The sequence below is a fragment of the Cetorhinus maximus genome, chromosome 29 (genome assembly GCF_964194155.1).
Source record: "Cetorhinus maximus chromosome 29, sCetMax3.hap1.1, whole genome shotgun sequence".
NCBI classification, from domain to species: Eukaryota; Metazoa; Chordata; class Chondrichthyes; order Lamniformes; family Cetorhinidae; genus Cetorhinus; species Cetorhinus maximus.
The window spans coordinates 6,622,498-6,645,940 of record NC_135907.1 but is presented as its reverse complement, the minus strand read 5'-3'; the positions used below and the strand labels follow the sequence as shown (position 1 = coordinate 6,645,940).

Below are 23,443 nucleotides of genomic sequence, written 5' to 3'. Positions count from 1 at the left end.
CAACTCCGCCGGCAAGCCGTCGCTTCCGGGAGTTTTACTCTTCTCCATGGACTCAAGGGCCTTAGTCAGTTCATCAGGAGTTAGCGGTTTGTCCAGGCTCTCCCGCGTACTGTGGTCCAAGACCTCCGTGATAGAGGACAGGAAGGACTGGGAGGCCGTGCTGTCCGTGGGCTTCACGTCATACAATCCGGCATAAAAGGATTTGCTGATCCTCAAAATGTCCGACCGTGATGACTTTGCTGAGCCGTCTTCTTCCTTCAGGCTGCTGATCACAGAGCTCTCTCTGTGTACCTTTTGGAAGAAGAAACGTGAGCACGTCTCATCCTGCTCCACGGAGCGGACTCTGGAACGGAAGATGATCTTGGAGGCCTCCGAGGCAAAGTGCGAGGCTTGCTGGCCCTTCACCTCTTGGAGCTCCTCCTTGACATCGACCCCCATCGACCGCAGCCGGAGCAGATTCTGCATGTTTTTCTGTCACGTCATTTTCGCCCGACCATTTGTTTTGTCGCCACCAAATTACTCGCGCCATTTTTAACCCCACATTTGCCCACTCAAAAATCTCTCTCAAACCCCCATGTAACTCCCAACCCACCATCACAACAGTCCCCCGACTCCCAGCAGCGCCCTCCACCCCCTACCTCTCTGGACTTTTGTGTAAATACAAACTCATATCAGTCAGCTATTAACTCATATGCATTCACCATTTAAAACATGTAGCAGCGACCCCTCACTACTTCAAACATGAACAAGCAGCCTGTCCCCATGTTCATTCTAATTACCCCCCTCCGAAACGAACAGCAGCCTCCCTCCCCCTTGATCAGCCCCCTCTGTCACTCCTACCTTCTGAAACTCCTGCCCCCTCTCCCCATGTGTAAAGTCTTTCCCTGCCCCTTCTGCAGCTCACTTCCCCTGCTGTGGGTCCATCAATTCACCTGTGATTATTCCTTGAAGACTTAAATAGCGCAAAGCGAAGAAATAAACAGAAAGAAAACTGGAGAAAGGCAGATAGAAATCTAAACCCTCAGTAAAATGACCACCGGCAATCCCGTTTAACCGTCAGAATGATCGCACAGCCCAAAATACACGCATTATCCCTGAATTATAACAAGATTTTAGGCAGCTTCACATTAGGACTTTTCATTTCCTCTTGTGGGGCTCCTGTTCCTCACGCACCAGAGGCTAACATGTAAGTTTTAGATTGCAAGGCCGGGCTACTTTAACCCCAGGATTATCTTTTTGAAACTCCAGGCCTGCAGTCCAACAGGAACTGGTTAACCGGAGCCACCGAAAACCAGGGTCCCGGAGAGGAAATGAAATCTCAGGGTAAGAAACCGACACAAACTCACGTGGGCCCATGGGGCGCAGCCTTGGAGAAGGTCTCAGTCCGTCCCCTCTGGAGGAAGCTCCTGAAGAGGAAGAGTCCTTGTCCCGATCTGGATCTTCAGATTGCAAGTTTCAAAATAAAAATTCCTTGAGGGGTGGGGGAGAAAATTAATTTCATTAAAACAGAAAGCAAAGATCATTTTCAAACAAAATAGCACAAGAGCCAATGATTCACTCTCAGTTGCAACTCAGCAACATTCAAATACAAACAAGTCAAAAAGTTATAAAGCAGATTGAGACAGAGGGAACACACACACATTAAGCCAGAGTGGGGACTAGCTCCGCACTCTGGAGGCGGTCTTCGGATTGGGTTCCTAGCCAGGTATACCCTGAACGAGCAGTTTGCAGACTCCACCCCTGGCATGTTGGGAGGTCTTTCAATCTGCTCCCCAGGAGGCCTGTCCGTTGATATGTTCAGACAAGGCCATGTTCTTCGGGAACTGGGCTGACCGATCCTTTGTCCCCTTCACCGTCAGGGCTGATGGCCTGAAGGTGCTGGGGATAGGGTTCGGAGGGACCGGGACATGTGTTAGAAACTGGAAGGAGCGAGTGTCTATGGTGGAAAGAAAAGTGGGCATGTGGGAGCGATGCTCCCTCTCCATTGCGGGTAAGAACCTGGTCATCAGGTGTGAGGCACTCTCGCTGTTGCTGTACGTGGCGCACGTCTGGCCCATTCCAGACTCCTGCGCGATGGCGATCACTCGAACCATCTTCCGCTTTATCTGGAGGTCGAAAGTGGATCGTGTCCGCAGGGACGCGATGTACAAGCCTCTAGATAAAGGGGGGAAAAACATGCCCAACATCGCCCTCACACTGATGGCCACCTTTGTGTGTGGCTGCATCAAGCGGTGCGTAGACCCTCAGTACGCAAACATCAAGTGTCACTACGTGCTGAGGTTCTACCTGTCCCCGGTGTTGCGAAGGATGGGTCTGGCCACGCTGCCGCGGAACGCTCCAAGTAGTTGGACCGTGCCGTACCACCTGTCCCTGGTGGAAAAATTTATGCAGAGAAACACCTCTGACCACAAGTCCACCAGGCAGTGGTCGGCACGTAACGTCTTAGAGGCCCTGCGGGAAAAGGAGAGGGTGGATCCTGTGGGATGGTTCCCCGAGCAGACTGTCAAAGTCATTTGGCAGAATGCCTCATCGCCAGAACTTTCCAACAAGCACCAAGACGTAGCTTGGCTGGTGGTGAGAAAGGCCCTCCCCGTCAGATCCTTCCTACACGCCAGGAAGCTCACCCCCTCTGCACGTTGCCCTCGAGGTGGCTGTGGTGGGGAAGAGACCGTTGTCCACCTCCTTGTGGATTGTGCCTTTGCAAAGAAAGTCTGGAGAGAGATGCAGTGGTTGCTGTCGAGGTTCATCCCGAGCAGTTCAGTGACACAGGACTCTGTGCTCTACGGGCTGTTCCCAGGGACACACACCGAGACAAACATCGACTGCAGCTGGAGGATCATCAACTCGGTGAAAGAGGCGCTTTGGTCTGCCCGAAACTTGTTGGTCTTCCAGCACAAAGAGTTGTCCCCGACCGATTGTTGCGGACTGGCACAATCCAAAGTCCAGGACTACGTGCTGAGGGACGCACTAAAGCTTGGGGCAGCTGCCGCAAAGGCGCAATGGGGAAGGGTCGCTGTCTAAGACCTTTCTACCACAGCGCACCGAGAGACTGGGAACTGTTTAGAGCCCCTCGGGCTGTACAGATCAAAATGAAAGGCTGTAAATGATTGTAATATTGTTTGTACTGATGCACCTGGTGATACATTTTGTAAAAGTTTAACCTGGATTGTACCCTTGTAATGTTGTGTTTGAAATGGTTTTGAATGTGATTGAAGATAATTTATGAATAAAGTATATTTTTACAAAAAAAAAAAATCTGTTCTTATCAGTTTAATATCTGATACGTCCCTTATCTGGGGACCATATATTAAATTGATTTTTGGAGCAGGGAGATGGAATAGGGGCTTGCTCCGTCCACTCCACGCATCGACCCGGTATTGCAGTATCTCTGGGAACGGTGCACCCTCCCCTTTCCAGGGGATTTTCAATGCTAAAAATAGTTTTCTTACAAACATCTGCTTTCTTTACTTCTCAACATGTACATGTTCCAAAATCCAACTTTCTTTCTCTCTCTCTCTCTCTCTCTCTCTCTCTCTCACTCACTCACCCGCAGCAGCTACACACAAAAAACACGCACTCTCACCCAACACTCGCCGGCAGGGCCGGCAGCAGATCCCTGATGGAAACAGTTAAGGATGCCAAGCTGCACGACGTCTTCAGCAACCCTGCAGACGGAGCGCAGCGTAGATACACCTGGTCGCGGCCAGACGGGTCCATTCGTTCCAGGATAGACTTCCTGTTTGTGTCCCGTGCATTCACAGTCAGATCCACCGAGGTCAAGCCGGTGTTCTTCTCTGACCACTGCCTCCTACTGGCGGACTGCCACTTGGAGAAGGACCTGAGGGTGGGCAGGGGGGCATGGAAGCTAAATGTGCAACTGCTGACCCCAGAGAACATTGAGGAGCTCAAGAGGGATTACAAAGGTTGGAGAACCGTGAAACCCCTCTTTGAGTCCCTGACACACTGGTGGGAAGCGATCAAGGGAAACATCAAGAGGTTTTTCATCCTCAAAGGCACCCAGAAAGCTAGAAAGGAACAGAGGGAAATGTCCCGACTCCAGAAAAAGATGCAGAATCTGCTGCGGCTGCAGTCGATGGGGGTCGATGTCAAGGAGGAGCTCCAAGAGGTGAAGGGCCAGCAAGCCTCGCACTTTGCCTCGGAGGCCTCCAAGATCATCTTCCGTTCCAGAGTCCGCTCCGTGGAGCAGGATGAGACGTGCTCACGTTTCTTCTTCCAAAAGGTACACAGAGAGCGCTCTGTGATCAGCAGCCTGAAGGAAGAAGACGGCTCAGTAAAGTCATCACGGTCCGACATTCTGAGGATCAGCAAATCCTTTTATGCCGGATTGTATGACGTGAAGCCCACGGACAGCACGGCCTCCCAGTCCTTCCTGTCCTCTATCACGGAGGTCTTAGACCACAGTACGCGGGAGAGCCTGGACAAACCGCTAACTCCTGACGAACTGACTAAGGCCCTCGAGTCCTTCGAGAAGAGTAAAACCCCCGGAAGCGACGGCTTGCCGGCGGAGTTGTATTGGGCTCTGTGGGACTTGATCGGGCCAGACCTGCTAGGAGTGTACGAGAGTATGCTCCTGGCCGGTAGTATGTCAGAATCCATGAGGAAAGGCATCATCACCCTCATCTACAAGCACAAGGGGGAAAGGGAGGAAATTAGAAATTGGCGACCCATTTCACTGTTGAATGCGGACTATAAGATTCTGTCCAAGGTCATCGCCAACCGGGTCAAATCCGCTCTGGAATTGGTGATTCACCCTGACCAGACCTGCTCTGTGCCAGGCAGGAAGATCTCTGACAGCCTGGCGCTGCTCAGGGATACGATTGCCTATGTACAGGACAGGGGTGTGGATACCTGCCTCATCAGCTTGGATCAGGAGAAGGCCTTTGACAGAATATCGCACACCTACATGGGGGATGTGCTCTCCAAAATGGGGTTTGGGGAGGGAATTCGAAATTGGATCCAACTGCTCTACACTAACATCAGTAGCGCAGTCTCAATCAATGGGTGGGAAACAGATAGCTTTCCGATTAAATCTGGAGTCAGGCAGGGCTGTCCTCTCTCGCCTGTCCTTTTCGTGTGTTGCATAGAACCCTTTGCCGAGTCCATCAGGAACGACCCCGGCATAAGAGGAGTGACGATCCCAGGCAGTGGAGGCACTCAGGTAAAAGCCTCCCTGTACATGGACGACGTCGCCGTCTTCTGCTCGGATCCGCTGTCGGTGCGCAGACTGATGCACATCTGCGACCAGTTCGAACTGGCCTCGGGAGCCAAGGTAAATCGTGGGAAGAGCGAGGCCATGTTCTTTGGGAACTGGGCTGACCGATCCTTTGTCCCCTTCACTGTCAGGGCTGACGGCCTGAAGGTGCTGGGGATATGGTTCGGAGGGACCGGGGCATGCGTTAGAAACTGGAAGGAGCGAGTGGCTATGGTGAAGAGGAAACTGGGCATGTGGGATCGAAGCTCCCTCTCCATTGCGGGTAAGAACCTGGTCATCAGGTGTGAGGTACTCTCGCTGTTGCTGTACGTGGCGCAGGTCTGGCCCATTCCAGACTCCTGCGCGACGGCGATAACTCGAGCCATCTTCCGCTTTATCTGGAGGTCGAAAATGGATCGTGTCCGCAGGGACGCGATGTACAAGCCTCTAGATAAAGGGGGAAAAAACGTGCCCAACATCGCCCTCATACTGATGGCCACCTTTGTGTGCGGCTGCATCAAGCGGTGCGTAGACCCTCAGTACGCAAACACCAAGTGTCACTACGTGCTGAGGTTCTACCTGTCCCCGGTGTTGCGAAGGATGGGTCTGGCCACGCTGCCGCGGAACGCCCCAAGTAGTTGGACCGTGCCGTACCACCTGTCCCTGGTGGAAAAATTGATGCAGAAAAACACCTTTGACCACAAGTCCATCAGGCAGTGGTCAGCACGTAACGTCCTAGAGGCCCTGAGGGATAAGGAGAGGGTGGACCCTGTGGGATGGTTCCCCGAGCAGACTGTCAAAGTCATTTGGCAGAATGCCTCATCGCCAGAACTTTCCAACAAGCACCAAGACGTAGCTTGGCTGGTGGTGAGAAAGGCCCTCCCCGTCAGATCCTTCCTACACGCCAGGAAGCTCACCCCCTCTGCACGTTGCCCTCGAGGTGGCTGTGGTGGGGAAGAGACCGTTGTCCACCTCCTTGTGGATTGTGCCTTTGCAAAGAAAGTCTGGAGAGAGATGCAGTGGTTGCTGTCGAGGTTCATCCCGAGCAGTTCTGTGACACAGGACTCTGTGCTCTACGGGCTGTTCCCAGGGACACACACCGAGACAAACATCAACTGCAGCTGGAGGATCATCAACTCGGTGAACGAGGCGCTTTGGTCTGCCCGAAACTTGTTGGTCTTCCAGCACAAAGAGTTGTCCCCGACCGATTGTTGCGGACTGGCACAATCCAAAGTCCAGGACTACGTGCTGAGGGACGCACTAAAGCTTGGGGCAGCTGCCGCAAAGGCGCAATGGGGAAGGGTCGCTGTCTAAGACCTTTCTACCACAGCGCACCGAGAGACTGGGAACTGTTTAGAGCCCCTCGGGCTGTACAGATCAAAACGAAAGGCTGTAAATGATTGTAATATTGTTTGTACTGATGCACCTGGTGATACATTTTGTAAAAGTTTAACCTGGATTGTACCCTTGTAATGTTGTTTTTGAAATGGTTTGGAATGTGATTGAAGATATTTTATGAATAAAGTATATTTTTACAAAAAAAAAAAAAAAAATCTGTTCTTATCAGTTTAATATCTGATACGTCCCTTATCTGGGGACCATATATTAAATTGATTTTTGGAGCAGGGAGATGGAATAGGGGCTTGCTCCGTCCACTCCACGCATCGACCCGGTATTGCAGTATCTCTGGGAACGGTGCACCCTCCCCTTTCCAGGGGATTTTCAATGCTAAAAATAGTTTTCTTACAAACATCTGCTTTCTTTACTTCTCAACATGTACATGTTCCAAAATCCAACTTTCTTTCTTTCTCTCTCTCTCTCTCTCTCTCTCTCTCACTCACTCACCCGCAGCAGCTACACACAAAAAACACGCACTCTCACCCAACACTCGCCGGCAGGGCCGGCAGCAGATTGGACGCTACGTCCAGATCCCTGATGGAAACAGTTAAGGATGCCAAGCTGCACGACGTCTTCAGCAACCCTGCAGACGGAGCGCAGCGTAGATACACCTGGTCGCGGCCAGACGGGTCCATTCGTTCCAGGATAGACTTCCTGTTTGTGTCCCGTGCATTCACAGTCAGATCCACCGATGTCAAGCCGGTGTTCTTCTCTGACCACTGCCTCCTACTGGCGGACTGCCACTTGGAGGAAGACCTGAGGGTGGGCAGGGGGGCATGGAAGCTAAATGTGCAACTGCTGACCCCAGAGAACATTGAGGAGCTCAAGAGGGATTACAAAGGTTGGAGAACCGTGAAACCCCTCTTTGAGTCCCTGACACACTGGTGGGAAGCGATCAAGGGAAGCATCAAGAGGTTTTTCATCCTCAAAGGCACCCAGAAAGCTAGAAAGGAACAGAGGGAAATGTCCCGACTCCAGAAAAAGATGCAGAATCTGCTGCGGCTGCAGTCGATGGGGGTCGATGTCAAGGAGGAGCTCCAAGAGGTGAAGGGCCAGCAAGCCTCGCACTTTGCCTCGGAGGCCTCCAAGATCATCTTCCGTTCCAGAGTCCGCTCCGTGGAGCAGGATGAGACGTGCTCACGTTTCTTCTTCCAAAAGGTACACAGAGAGCGCTCTGTGATCAGCAGCCTGAAGGAAGAAGACGGCTCAGTAAAGTCATCACGGTCCGACATTCTGAGGATCAGCAAATCCTTTTATGCCGGACTGTATGACGTGAAGCCCACGGACAGCACGGCCTCCCAGTCCTTCCTGTCCTCTATCACGGAGGTCTTAGACCACAGTACGCGAGAGAGCCTGGACAAACCGCTAACTCCTGACGAACTGACTAAGGCCCTCGAGTCCTTCGAGAAGAGTAAAACCCCCGGAAGCGACGGCTTGCCGGCGGAGTTGTATTGGGCTCTGTGGGACTTGATCGGGCCAGACCTGCTAGGAGTGTACGAGAGTATGCTCCTGGCCGGTAGTATGTCAGAATCCATGAGGAAAGGCATCATCACCCTCATCTACAAGCACAAGGGGGAAAGGGAGGAAATTAGAAATTGGCGACCCATTTCACTGTTGAATGCGGACTATAAGATTCTGTCCAAGGTCATCGCCAACCGGGTCAAATCCGCTCTGGAATTGGTGATTCACCCTGACCAGACCTGCTCTGTGCCAGGCAGGAAGATCTCTGACAGCCTGGCGCTGCTCAGGGATACGATTGCCTATGTACAGGACAGGGGTGTGGATACCTGCCTCATCAGCTTGGATCAGGAGAAGGCCTTTGACAGAATATCGCACACCTACATGGGGGATGTGCTCTCCAAAATGGGCTTTGGGGAGGGAATTCGATATTGGATCCAACTGCTCTACATTAACATCAGTAGCGCAGTGTCAATCATTGGGTGGGAAACAGATAGCTTTCCGATTAAATCTGGAGTCAGGCAGGGCTGTCCTCTCTCGCCTGTCCTTTTCGTGTGTTGCATAGAACCCTTTGCCGAGTCCATCAGGAAGGATCCGGGCATAAGAGGAGTGACGATCCCAGGCAGTGGAGGCACTCAGGTAAATGCCTCCCTGTACATGGACGACGTCGCCGTCTTCTGCTCGGATCCGCTGTCGGTGCGCAGACTGATGCACATCTGCGACCAGTTCGAACTGGCCTCGGGAGCCCAGGTAAATCGTGGGAAGAGCGAGGCCATGTTCTTTGGGAACTGGGCTGACCGATCCTTTGTCCCCTTCACTGTCAGGGCTGACGGCCTGAGGATGCTGGGGATATGGTTCGGAGGGACCGGGGCATGCGTTAGAAACTGGAAGGAGCGAGTGGCTATGGTGAAGAGGAAACTGGGCATGTGGGAGCGACGCTCCCTCTCCATTGCGGGTAAGAACCTGGTCATCAGGTGTGAGGTACTCTCGCTGTTGCTGTACGTGGCGCAGGTCTGGCCCATTCCAGACTCCTGCGCGACGGCGATCACTCGAGCCATCTTCCGCTTTATCTGGAGGTCGAAAATGGATCGTGTCCGCAGGGACGCGATGTACAAGCCTCTAGATAAAGGGGGAAAAAACGTGCCCAACATCGCCCTCATCCTGATGGCCACCTTTGTGTGCGGCTGCATCAAGCGGTGCGTAGACCCTCAGTACGCAAACACCAAGTGTCACTACGTGCTGAGGTTCTACCTGTCCCCGGTGTTGCGAAGGATGGGTCTGGCCACGCTGCCGCGGAACGCTCCAAGTAGTTGGACCGCGCCGTACCACCTGTCCCTGGTGGAAAAATTGGTGCAGAAAAACACCTTTGACCACAAGTCCATCAGGCAGTGGTCAGCACGTAACGTCCTAGAGGCCCTGAGGGATAAGGAGAGGGTGGACCCTGTGGGATGGTTCCCCGAGCAGACTGTCAAAGTCATTTAGCAGAATGCCTCATCGCCAGAACTTTCCAACAAGCACCAAGACGTAGCTTGGCTGGTGGTGAGAAAGGCCCTCCCCGTCAGATCCTTCCTACACGCCAGGAAGCTCACCTCCTCTGCACGTTGCCCTCGAGGTGGCTGTGGTGGGGAAGAGACCGTTGTTCACCTCCTTGTGGATTGTGCCTTTGCAAAGAAAGTCTGGAGAGAGATGCAGTGGTTGCTGTCGAGGTTCATCCCGAGCAGCTCTGTGAGACAGGACTGTGTGCTCTACGGGCTGTTCCCAGGGACACACACCGAGACAAACATCAACTGCAGCTGGAGGATCATCAACTCAGTGAAAGAGGCGCTTTGGTCTGCCCGAAACTTGTTGGTCTTCCAGCACAAAGAGTTGTCCCCGACCGATTGTTGCGGACTGGCACAATCCAAAGTCCAGGACTACGTGCTGAGGGACGCACTAAAGCTTGGGGCAGCTGCCGCAAAGGCGCAATGGGGAAGGGTCGCTGTCTAAGACCTTTCTACCACAGCGCACCGAGAGACTGGGAACTGTTTAGAGCCCCTCGGGCTGTACAGATCAAAATGAAAGGCTGTAAATGATTGTAATATTGTTTGTACTGATGCACCTGGTGATACATTTTGTAAAAGTTTAACCTGGATTGTACCCTTGTAATGTTGTTTTTGAAATGGTTTGGAATGTGATTGAAGATATTTTATGAATAAAGTATATTTTTACAAAAAAAAATAAAAAATCTGTTCTTATCAGTTTAATATCTGATACGTCCCTTATCTGGGGACCATATATTAAATTGATTTTTGGAGCAGGGAGATGGAATAGGGGCTTGCTCCGTCCACTCCACGCATCGACCCGGTATTGCAGTATCTCTGGGAACGGTGCACCCTCCCCTTTCCAGGGGATTTTCAATGCTAAAAATAGTTTTCTTACAAACATCTGCTTTCTTTACTTCTCAACATGTACATGTTCCAAAATCCAACTTTCTTTCTTTCTCTCTCTCTCTCTCTCTCTCTCTCTCACTCACTCACCCGCAGCAGCTACACACAAAAAACACGCACTCTCACCCAACACTCGCCGGCAGGGCCGGCAGCAGATTGGACGCTACGTCCAGATCCCTGATGGAAACAGTTAAGGATGCCAAGCTGCACGACGTCTTCAGCAACCCTGCAGACGGAGCGCAGCGTAGATACACCTGGTCGCGGCCAGACGGGTCCATTCGTTCCAGGATAGACTTCCTGTTTGTGTCCCGTGCATTCACAGTCAGATCCACCGACGTCAAGCCGGTGTTCTTCTCTGACCACTGCCTCCTACTGGCGGACTGCCACTTGGAGGAAGACCTGAGGGTGGGCAGGGGGGCATGGAAGCTAAATGTGCAACTGCTGACCCCAGAGAACATTGAGGAGCTCAAGAGGGATTACAAAGGTTGGAGAACCGTGAAACCCCTCTTTGAGTCCCTGACACACTGGTGGGAAGTGATCAAGGGAAGCATCAAGAGGTTTTTCATCCTCAAAGGCACCCAGAAAGCTAGAAAGGAACAGAGGGAAATGTCCCGACTCCAGGAAAAGATGCAGAATCTGCTCCGGCTGCAGTCGATGGGGGTCGATGTCAAGGAGGAGCTCCAAGAGGTGAAGGGCCAGCAAGCCTCGCACTTTGCCTCGGAGGCCTCCAAGATCATCTTCCGTTCCAGAGTCCGCTCCGTGGAGCAGGATGAGACGTGCTCACGTTTCTTCTTCCAAAAGGTACACAGAGAGCGCTCTGTGATCAGCAGCCTGAAGGAAGAAGACGGCTCAGTAAAGTCATCACGGTCCGACATTCTGAGGATCAGCAAATCCTTTTATGCCGGACTGTATGACGTGAAGCCCACGGACAGCACGGCCTCCCAGTCCTTCCTGTCCTCTATCACGGAGGTCCTAGACCACAGTACGCGGGAGAGCCTAGACAAACCGCTAACCCCTGACGAACTGACTAAGGCCCTCGAGTCCTTCGAGAAGAGTAAAACCCCCGGAAGCGACGGCCTGCCGGCGGAGTTGTATTCGGCTCTGTGGGACTTGATCGGCCCAGACCTGCTAGAAGTGTACGAGAGTATGCTCCTGGCCGGCAGCATGTCAGAATCCATGAGGAAAGGCATCATCACCCTCATCTACAAGCACAAGGGGGAAAGGGAGGAAATTAGAAATTGGCGACCCATTTCACTGTTGAATATGGACTATAAGATTCTGTCCAAGGTCATCGCCAACCGGGTCAAATCCGCTCTGGAATTGGTGATTCACCCTGACCAGACCTGCTCTGTGCCAGGCAGGAAGATCTCTGACAGCCTGGCGCTGCTCAGGGATACGATTGCCTATGTACAGGACAGGGGTGTGGATACCTGCCTCATCAGCTTGGATCAGGAGAAGGCCTTTGACAGAATATCGCACACCTACATGGGGGATGCGCTCTCCAAAATGGGGTTTGGGGAGGGAATTCGAAATTGGATCCAACTGCTCTACACTAACATCAGTAGCGCAGTCTCAATCAATGGGTGGGAAACAGATAGCTTTCCGATTAAATCTGGAGTCAGGCAGGGCTGCCCTCTCTCGCCTGTCCTTTTTGTGTGCTGCATAGAACCCTTTGCCGAGTCCATCAGGAAGGATCCGGGCATAAGAGGAGTGACGATCCCAGGCAGTGGAGGCACTCAGGTAAAAGCCTCCCTGTACATGGACGACGTCGCCGTCTTCTGCTCGGATCCGCTGTCGGTGCGCAGACTGATGCACGTCTGCGACCAGTTCGAACTGGCCTCGGGAGCCAAGGTAAATCGTGGGAAGAGCGAGGCCATGTTCTTTGGGAAGTGGGCTGACCGATCCTTTGTCCCCTTCACTGTCAGGGCTGACGGCCTGAAGGTGCTGGGGATATGGTTCGGAGGGACCGGGGCATGCGTTAGAAACTGGAAGGAGCGAGTGGCTATGGTGAAAAGGAAACTGGGCATGTGGGAGCGACGCTCCCTCTCCATTGCGGGTAAGAACCTGGTCATCAGGTGTGAGGTACTCTCGCTGTTGCTGTACGTGGCGCAGGTCTGGCCCATTCCACACTCCTGCGCGATGGCGATCACTCGAGCCATCTTCCGCTTTATCTGGAGGTCGAAAATGGATCGTGTCTGCAGGGACGCGATGTACAAGCCTCTAGATAAAGGGGGAAAAAACGTGCCCAACATCGCCCTCATACTGATGGCCACCTTTGTGTGCGGCTGCATCAAGCGGTGCGTAGACCCTCAGTACGCAAACACCAAGTGTCACTACGTGCTGAGGTTCTACCTGTCCCCGGTGTTGCGAAGGATGGGTCTGGCCACGCTGCCGCGGAACGCTCCAAGTAGTTGGACCGTGCCGTACCACCTGTCCCTGGTGGAAAAATTTATGCAGAAAAACACCTTTGACCACAAGTCCATCAGGCAGTGGTCAGCACGTAACGTCCTAGAGGCCCTGAGGGATAAGGAGAGGGTGGACCCTGTGGGATGGTTCCCCGAGCAGACTGTCAAAGTCATTTGGCAGAATGCCTCATCGCCAGAACTTTCCAACAAGCACCAAGACGTAGCTTGGCTGGTGGTGAGAAAGGCCCTCCCCGTCAGATCCTTCCTACACGCCAGGTGTCTCACCCCCTCTGCACGATGCCCTCGAGGTGGCTGTGGTGGGGAAGAGACCGTTGTTCACCTCCTTGTGGATTGTGCCTTTGCAAAGAAAGTCTGGAGAGAGATGCAGTGGTTGCTGTCGAGGTTCATCCCGAGCAGTTCTGTGACACAGGACTCTGTGCTCTACGGGCTGTTCCCAGGGACACACACCGAGACAAACATCAACTGCAGCTGGAGGATCATCAACTCGGTGAAAGACGCGCTTTGGTCTGCCCGAAACTTGTCGGTCTTCCAGCACAAAGAGTTGTCCCCGACCGATTGTTGCGGACTGGCACAATCCAAAGTCCAGGACTACGTGCTGAGGGACGCACTAAAGCTTGGGGCAGCTGCCGCAAAGGCGCAATGGGGAAGGGTCGCTGTCTAAGACCTTTCTACCACAGCGCACCGAGAGACTGGGAACTGTTTAGAGCCCCTCGGGCTGTACAGATCAAAATGAAAGGCTGTAAATGACTGTAATATTGTTTGTACTGATGCACCTGGTGATACATTTTGTAAAAGTTTAACCTGGATTGTACCCTTGTAATGTTGTTTTTGAAATGGTTTTGAATGTGATTGAAGATTTTTATGAATAAAGTATATTTTTACAAAAAAAAAAAAAAAAATCTGTTCTTATCAGTTTAATATCTGATACGTCCCTTATCTGGGGACCATATATTAAATTGATTTTTGGAGCAGGGAGATGGAATAGGGGCTTGCTCCGTCCACTCCACGCATCGACCCGGTATTGCAGTATCTCTGGGAACGGTGCACCCTCCCCTTTCCAGGGGATTTTCAATGCTAAAAATAGTTTTCTTACAAACATCTGCTTTCTTTACTTCTCAACATGTACATGTTCCAAAATCCAACTTTCTTTGGAAAAACTCAGCAAGTCTGGCAGCATCGGCGGAGAAGAAATCAGTCAACGTTTCGAGCCCTCATGGCCCTTCAGCAGAACTGAAGCATAGTTTCAACAAGGGAGAAATATAAATTGGTTTAAGGTGGGTGGGGGGGAAGAGACACATTGAGGGTGTGGTGTGAGCAGATAATCAAAAGATGTCAGAGACAAAAGGGTCAAAGAGGTGTTGAAGGTGGTGGTCTTTGTCTGAGAAAAGTGCTAATTAAGAATGCAAGACAGGATATTCAAAGTACAGCTCTAGTGGGGGTGGGGTGGAAAGACTAAAGGTCTTTAGTCATTCTTAATTAGCACTTTTCTCAGACAAAGACCACCACCTTCAACACCTCTTTGACCCTTTTGTCTCTGACATCTTTTGATTATCTGCTCACACTACACCCTCAATGTGTCTCTTCCCCCCCCACCCACCTTAAACCAATTTATATTTCTCCCTTGTTGAAACTATGCTTCAGTTCTGCTGAAGGGCCATGAGGGCTCGAAACGTTGACTGGTTTCTTCTCCGCCGATGCTGCCAGACTTGCTGAGTTTTTCCAGGTAATTCTGTTTTTATTTTGTTTTGGATTTCCAGCATCCGCAGTAGCTTTTAGCTTTTTGTTTTTATCCAACTTTCTTTCTTTCTCTCTCTCTCTCTCTCTCTCTCTCACTCACTCACCCGCAGCAGCTACACACAAAAAACACGCACGCTCACCCAACACTCACAGACAGCACTCTCATCTCACAAACACTCTACCTCACTTATACAAAAACAGCTTTCACTTGCAAATACACCTCTCAAACACTCTCTCAGCTGCACCTTTCGCCTCACAACATTTTAAACCAGCTCTCTGCTGCCGCTGCCGCTGCTGCTGCTGACACAGCAACAATCAAAACTCACACCTCAAAGCTCACACACTTTACACAGCTACTCCGAAACCTCTACATCCACATTCACACAATCCTTACATTGCACAAGGAGCCCATTCCGCCCGTCGTGCCTGCACCAGCTCTCCCGGTGAACATTTCACCTCGTGCCTTTCTCCTGCCTTCTCCACGTAACCCGGCACATGCTTTCTTTTCAAATAATCATCTCATTCCCTCTTCAATTGAACCTGCCTCCGCCGCGCTATCAGGTGGTGCATTCCAGACCCTGACCGCTCGCTGCTCCTATCGCTTTTGCTTCTTTTGCCAGTTACTTTAAACCTGTGCCCTCTCCTTCTCGATCCTTGCCCCGGTGCAAACAGTTTCTCCCTATCTACTCTCTCCAGACCCCTCATGATTTTCAATACCTCTATCAAGTCTCCTCTCAGACTTCTTTTCCCCAAGGAATACAGTCCCAACTTCTCCAATCTTACTTCATAACTCAACTTCCTCGCCCCTGGAACCAAACTCGTAAACCTCTTCTGCACTCTCTCCAATGCCTCCACTACCTTCCTAAAATGCAAGTCAAAATGCAATCCGTCAGAGTCGGCATGGCTTTACGAAGAGTAAATCGTGTTTGACTAATTTGCTAGAGTTCTTTGAAGATGTGACAAGCAAAGTGGATAACGGGGATCCTGTAGATGTAGTATGTCTGGACTTCCAGAAGGCATTTGATAAGGTGCCGCACAAAAGATTAATACACAAGATAAGATCACACGCAGCTAAGGGTAATATATTAGCTTGGATAGAGGATTGGCTAACCAACAGAAAGCAGAGAGTCAAGATAAATGGGTCTTTTGTGGATGCCAAGCTGTAACTAGTGGGGTGCCACAGGGTTCGGTCCTCGGGCCCCAACTATTTACTTGGATTCAGGAGTAGAAGGTACTATAGCTAAATTTGCAGATGACACCAAAATAGGTGGGAAAGTAAGTTGCAATGAAGAAATAAGAAATTTACAAATGGATATGGACAGGTTAGGTGAATGGGCCAAAATTTGGCAGATGGAGTTTAACTAAGTTAAATAAGTTTAATAAGTGTGCGGTTATCCATTTTGGTCAGAAGAATAAAAAGGCGACTTATTATTCAAATGGAGAGAAACTTCAGAAATGCTTCAGCACAGAGGGATCTGGGTGTCCTCGCGCACGAATCGCTGAAAGCTAGTATGCAGGTACAGCAGGTAACAAGGAAGGCAAATGGAATCGCTTCTCGGCCTTTTGGCTAAGATCAAGTGTTGCAGGGGCGACACCATGGTCCTACCAAGGCAAGGTCGGGATGGAAGGGCTATAACCAATCGCAATCGAAATCCATACCGTGGGTTACCTATCACCGTCCGAGTCACGGTGAACCACAGTGACGAAGGAGGATCACCTATGGATCGGGGCTTCTTCACCAGGAGGATCCTGTTGAAGGCGTGCGGCTTCCAAGCTACGGAGATCTTCACCCTGCACGACTCCCGCAAAGGTGGTTATTTCGACGTGACGTTCAAGCAAGTGGCAGACTGCGTCCGGCTCCTGAGGGTGTTCGAGGAGAAGAGAGACCTGCCGGAGATGAAGATCCTGACGGCGGAGCCGCACTTTTCTCTGCCGTTGCAACGGGAACGTGAGGTGATGGTGCATGTGTACAACCCCTTCGTCCCTGTCGCCGACGTGGTCACCTTCCTCACCAGGTACTTCGATAAGGTGGGGAGCGGCACGGAGATTCGAGACGACTTGGGGATCTGGACAGGCAAACGCCTGTTTAAGGTCACGCTAAAGACCGATGGTAAGGGAGCCATTTTCCACCCTCCTTCCAGTTTCGCAATCGGGGGAAACCGTGGCTACCTGGTCTACGCTGGGCAACCCAAGCATTGTCGCTCATGCGGCAAGGCTGGCCATGTGGCGGCCAACTGCAGCGCCTCCCTCTGCAAGATCTGCAAACAGGAAGGGCACCAGACAAAAGACTGCAAACAGGCCAAGTGCTGCAACCTGTGTGGCGAGGCAAGTCACCTCTACAGGACCTGCCCCAAACGCTGCCGTACTTACGCACAGGCAGCCAAAGCCGACCAGGGGGAAGCAGAAGAAAGGTTCCGGGTCACTCCAACCACCAGGGCCCCCAGGGAGCTCAACGGGACAAAGGAGGACACAGAGAGAGACAAGGTGGAGAAAGAGATTGAGGCAACAGAGAGCCAATCAACAGCACTACCCCCTGAACCTTCCAGCCCTCAGGACAGCGAATCAATGGAGGAGGAGGCAGCAGTGGAAAAGCAGCAGGGGGAGTGGCGGACGGTGAAGAACAAGAAAAGTAAGAGGGAGCGAAGAAGAAGCAAAGGCGTTTCCCAGAGAAGCGGCAAGAGGCGTCTCCCATCCGACACGGATGACAAGGGCAGCAGCTCTTCGGATGATGAAGTGCCAGAGCGGCACCGACAGAAGAGGCGGCAAAGCTCCAGGGCGTTGGAGGACGAGACACCCGAGCTCCAGAAAATTGGAGACAACAAGGAGACCAGCGCACCCCAACTTGGCCTGCAACCTGAGGAGGCCAGTGCACCACAGCCCCTGGAATCTGGGAGCAGTGAGGCAATCATCGCACCCCAGCTCCAGGAAGCCGGGAACAGCAACCCCCCAGAGGGGGTGAGTTTTGGAGAAGCTTCTCCAGCAAAGGTCATCTCAAAATCCGCTCACTACGTGAACCTCCAGATGCCACCGGAGCAGAACACGGCCAAGGAGATCTACCTCAGCCCATCCAAAGTGAAGGAATTTGAGCTCACTACGGGTATGAAGGAGCAGACTAAAGGTCTGGGACTCTCAGAGACAGTGGGTTTGGTAGGAGAATAAATGCTTTAATATGGGTTTAAAGATTGTATCCATAAATGTGCGTAGCATTAAATCTACTACGCGATGTGTTGCGACCTTGGACTACCTAGCCAAGGTCAAAGCTGACCTGTTGTTTCTGCAGGAGTGTGCGATACCGCACCTCAGCTCCTACAGGCAATGGTCACGATGGTGGTCCCACGGGCCATCGATCTGGTCGGGCGGAAACGACTCTCGTTCCTCCGGCCTGGGTATTCTGCTGCGGGGAGGCAACTTCACCGTCTCCGAGGTCAAGGAGGTGGTGGGCGGGCGACTCCTGGTAGCAGACGTAATGTACAAGAACGCTCCACTCCGGTTAATTAACGTGTACGGCCCGGCACAAGGGGCTGAGCGGCTGGAGGTTTTTCAGCAGCTCCCACTGCTGCTGGCGACCTCCAGGCCGGTCATTCTGGGCGGGGACTTCAACTGCATCATCGATGCGGCTGGACGATCCGGCAGGGCCGGAAGCAGATTGGACGCTACGTCCAGATCCCTGATGGAAACAGTTAAGGATGCCAAGCTGCACGACGTCTTCAGCAACCCTGCAGACGGAGCGCAGCGTAGATACACCTGGTCGCGGCCAGACGGGTCCATTCGTTCCAGGATAGACTTCCTGTTTGTGTCCCGCGCATTCACAGTCAGATCCACCGACGTCAAGCCGGTGTTCTTCTCTGACCACTGCCTCCTACTGGCGGACTGCCACTTGGAGGAAGACCTGAGGGTGGGCAGGGGGGCATGGAAGCTAAATGTGCAACTGCTGACCCCAGAGAACATTGAGGAGCTCAAGAGGGATTACAAAGGTTGGAGAACCGTGAAACCCCTCTTTGAGTCCCTGACACACTGGTGGGAAGTGATCAAGGGAAGCATCAAGAGGTTTTTCATCCTCAAAGGCACCCAGAAAGCTAGAAAGGAACAGAGGGAAATGTCCCGACTCCAGGAAAAGATGCAGAATCTGCTCCGGCTGCAGTCGATGGGGGTCGATGTCAAGGAGGAGCTCCAAGAGGTGAAGGGCCAGCAAGCCTCGCACTTTGCCTCGGAGGCCTCCAAGATCATCTTCCGTTCCAGAGTCCGCTCCGTGGAGCAGGATGAGACGTGCTCACGTTTCTTCTTCCAAAAGGTACACAGAGAGCGCTCTGTGATCAGCAGCCTGAAGGAAGAAGACGGCTCAGTAAAGTCATCACGGTCCTACATTCTGAGGATCAGCAAATCCTTTTATGCCGGACTGTATGACGTGAAGCCCACGGACAGCACGGCCTCCCAGTCCTTCCTGTCCTCTATCACAGAGGTCCTAGACCACAGTACGCGGGAGAGCCTAGACAAACCGCTAACTCCTGACGAACTGACTAAGGCCCTCGAGTCCTTCGAGAAGAGTAAAACCCCCGGAAGCGACGGCCTGCCGGCGGAGTTGTATTGGGCTCTGTGGGACTTGATCGGCCCAGACCTGCTAGAAGTGTACGAGAGTATGCTCCTGGCCGGCAGCATGTCAGAATCCATGAGGAAAGGCATCATCACCCTCATCTACAAGCACAAGGGGGAAAGGGAGGAAATTAGAAATTGGCGACCCATTTCACTGTTGAATGTGGACTATAAGATTCTGTCCAAGGTCATCGCCAACCGGGTCAAATCCGCTCTGGAATTGGTGATTCACCCTGACCAGACCTGCTCTGTGCCAGGCAGGAAGATCTCTGACAGCCTGGCGCTGCTCAGGGATACGATTGCCTATGTACAGGACAGGGGTGTGGATACCTGCCTCATCAGCTTGGATCAGGAGAAGGCCTTTGACAGAATATCGCACACCTACATGGGGGATGTGCTCTCCAAAATGGGCTTTGGGGAGGGAATTCGAAATTGGATCCAACTGCTCTACACTAACATCAGTAGCGCAGTCTCAATCAATGGGTGGGAAACAGATAGCTTTCCCATTAAATCTGGAGTCAGGCAGGGCTGCCCTCTCTCGCCTGTCCTTTTCGTGTGCTGCATAGAACCCTTTGCCGAGTCCATCAGGAAGGATCCGGGCATAAGAGGAGTGACGATCCCAGGCAGTGGAGGCACTCAGGTAAAAGCCTCCCTGTACATGGACGACGTCGCCGTCTTCTGCTCGGATCCGCTGTCGGTGCGCAGACTGATGCACGTCTGCGACCAGTTCGAACTGGCCTCGGGAGCCAAGGTAAATCGTGGGAAGAGCGAGGCCATGTTCTTTGGGAAGTGGGCTGACCGATCCTTTGTCCCCTTCACTGTCAGGGCTGACGGCCTGAAGGTGCTGGGGATATGGTTCGGAGGGACCGGGGCATGCGTTAGAAACTGGAAGGAGCGAGTGGCTATGGTGAAAAGGAAACTGGGCATGTGGGAGCGACGCTCCCTCTCCATTGCGGGTAAGAACCTGGTCATCAGGTGTGAGGTACTCTCGCTGTTGCTGTACGTGGCGCAGGTCTGGCCCATTCCACACTCCTGCGCGATGGCGATCACTCGAGCCATCTTCCGCTTTATCTGGAGGTCGAAAATGGATCGTGTCTGCAGGGACGCGATGTACAAGCCTCTAGATAAAGGGGGAAAAAACGTGCCCAACATCGCCCTCATACTGATGGCCACCTTTGTGTGCGGCTGCATCAAGCGGTGCGTAGACCCTCAGTACGCAAACACCAAGTGTCACTACGTGCTGAGGTTCTACCTGTCCCCGGTGTTGCGAAGGATGGGTCTGGCCACGCTGCCGCGGAACGCTCCAAGTAGTTGGACCGTGCCGTACCACCTGTCCCTGGTGGAAAAATTTATGCAGAAAAACACCTTTGACCACAAGTCCATCAGGCAGTGGTCAGCACGTAACGTCCTAGAGGCCCTGAGGGATAAGGAGAGGGTGGACCCTGTGGGATGGTTCCCCGAGCAGACTGTCAAAGTCATTTGGCAGAATGCCTCATCGCCAGAACTTTCCAACAAGCACCAAGACGTAGCTTGGCTGGTGGTGAGAAAGGCCCTCCCCGTCAGATCCTTCCTACACGCCAGGAGTCTCACCCCCTCTGCACGATGCCCTCGAGGTGGCTGTGGTGGGGAAGAGACCGTTGTTCACCTCCTTGTGGATTGTGCCTTTGCAAAGAAAGTCTGGAGAGAGATGCAGTGGTTGCTGTCGAGGTTCATCCCGAGCAGTTCTGTGACACAGGACTCTGTGCTCTACGGGCTGTTCCCAGGGACACACACCGAGACAAACATCAACTGCAGCTGGAGGATCATCAACTCGGTGAAAGACGCGCTTTGGTCTGCCCGAAACTTGTTGGTCTTCCAGCACAAAGATTTGTCCCCGACCGATTGTTGCGGACTGGCACAATCCAAAGTCCAGGACTACGTGCTGAGGGACGCACTAAAGCTTGGGGCAGCTGCCGCAAAGGCGCAATGGGGAAGGGTCGCTGTCTAAGACCTTTCTACCACAGCGCACCGAGAGACTGGGAACTGTTTAGAGCCCCTCGGGCTGTACAGATCAAAATGAAAGGCTGTAAATGACTGTAATATTGTTTGTACTGATGCACCTGGTGATACATTTTGTAAAAGTTTAACCTGGATTGTACCCTTGTAATGTTGTTTTTGAAATGGTTTTGAATGTGATTGAAGATTTTTATGAATAAAGTATATTTTTACAAAAAAAAAAAAAAAAAAAATCTGTTCTTATCAGTTTAATATCTGATACGTCCCTTATCTGGGGACCATATATTAAATTGATTTTTGGAGCAGGGAGATGGAATAGGGGCTTGCTCCGTCCACTCCACGCATCGACCCGGTATTGCAGTATCTCTGGGAACGGTGCACCCTCCCCTTTCCAGGGGATTTTCAATGCTAAAAATAGTTTTCTTACAAACATCTGCTTTCTTTACTTCTCAACATGTACATGTTCCAAAATCCAACTTTCTTTGGAAAAACTCAGCAAGTCTGGCAGCATCGGCGGAGAAGAAATCAGTCAACGTTTCGAGCCCTCATGGCCCTTCAGCAGAACTGAAGCATAGTTTCAACAAGGGAGAAATATAAATTGGTTTAAGGTGGGTGGGGGGGAAGAGACACATTGAGGGTGTGGTGTGAGCAGATAATCAAAAGATGTCAGAGACAAAAGGGTCAAAGAGGTGTTGAAGGTGGTGGTCTTTGTCTGAGAAAAGTGCTAATTAAGAATGCAAGACAGGATATTCAAAGTACAGCTCTAGTGGGGGTGGGGTGGAAAGACTAAAGGTCTTTAGTCATTCTTAATTAGCACTTTTCTCAGACAAAGACCACCACCTTCAACACCTCTTTGACCCTTTTGTCTCTGACATCTTTTGATTATCTGCTCACACTACACCCTCAATGTGTCTCTTCCCCCCCCACCCACCTTAAACCAATTTATATTTCTCCCTTGTTGAAACTATGCTTCAGTTCTGCTGAAGGGCCATGAGGGCTCGAAACGTTGACTGGTTTCTTCTCCGCCGATGCTGCCAGACTTGCTGAGTTTTTCCAGGTAATTCTGTTTTTATTTTGTTTTGGATTTCCAGCATCCGCAGTAGCTTTTAGCTTTTTGTTTTTATCCAACTTTCTTTCTTTCTCTCTCTCTCTCTCTCTCTCTCTCTCACTCACTCACCCGCAGCAGCTACACACAAAAAACACGCACGCTCACCCAACACTCACAGACAGCACTCTCATCTCACAAACACTCTACCTCACTTATACAAAAACAGCTTTCACTTGCAAATACACCTCTCAAACACTCTCTCAGCTGCACCTTTCGCCTCACAACATTTTAAACCAGCTCTCTGCTGCCGCTGCCGCTGCTGCTGCTGACACAGCAACAATCAAAACTCACACCTCAAAGCTCACACACTTTACACAGCTACTCCGAAACCTCTACATCCACATTCACACAATCCTTACATTGCACAAGGAGCCCATTCCGCCCGTCGTGCCTGCACCAGCTCTCCCGGTGAACATTTCACCTCGTGCCTTTCTCCTGCCTTCTCCACGTAACCCGGCACATGCTTTCTTTTCAAATAATCATCTCATTCCCTCTTCAATTGAACCTGCCTCCGCCGCGCTATCAGGTGGTGCATTCCAGACCCTGACCGCTCGCTGCTCCTATCGCTTTTGCTTCTTTTGCCAGTTACTTTAAACCTGTGCCCTCTCCTTCTCGATCCTTGCCCCGGTGCAAACAGTTTCTCCCTATCTACTCTCTCCAGACCCCTCATGATTTTCAATACCTCTATCAAGTCTCCTCTCAGACTTCTTTTCCCCAAGGAATACAGTCCCAACTTCTCCAATCTTACTTCATAACTCAACTTCCTCGCCCCTGGAACCAAACTCGTAAACCTCTTCTGCACTCTCTCCAATGCCTCCACTACCTTCCTAAAATGCAAGTCAAAATGCAATCCGTCAGAGTCGGCATGGCTTTACGAAGAGTAAATCGTGTTTGACTAATTTGCTAGAGTTCTTTGAAGATGTGACAAGCAAAGTGGATAACGGGGATCCTGTAGATGTAGTATGTCTGGACTTCCAGAAGGCATTTGATAAGGTGCCGCACAAAAGATTAATACACAAGATAAGATCACACGCAGCTAAGGGTAATATATTAGCTTGGATAGAGGATTGGCTAACCAACAGAAAGCAGAGAG

At 51.7% G+C, this 23,443-nt stretch overlaps 1 non-coding gene and 4 pseudogenes across 1 annotated transcript; all 5 read left to right on the top strand.

Moving 5' to 3' along the window:
• Positions 1–3,233: 3,233 nt before the first annotated feature.
• Positions 3,234–3,408, top strand: LOC144669629 (U2 spliceosomal RNA; annotated as a pseudogene).
• Positions 3,409–6,738: 3,330 nt separating this feature from the next.
• LOC144669628 (U2 spliceosomal RNA) lies at positions 6,739–6,918 on the top strand (annotated as a pseudogene).
• A 3,348-nt stretch (positions 6,919–10,266) lies between these two features.
• On the top strand, positions 10,267–10,445 carry LOC144669902 (U2 spliceosomal RNA; annotated as a pseudogene).
• Positions 10,446–13,792: 3,347 nt separating this feature from the next.
• LOC144669904 (U2 spliceosomal RNA) lies at positions 13,793–13,972 on the top strand (annotated as a pseudogene).
• Positions 13,973–21,445: 7,473 nt separating this feature from the next.
• On the top strand, positions 21,446–21,628 carry LOC144669630 (U2 spliceosomal RNA). The gene has a single exon (XR_013573703.1). It is a non-coding gene; the product is annotated as a U2 spliceosomal RNA (small nuclear RNA).
• Positions 21,629–23,443: the final 1,815 nt, after the last annotated feature.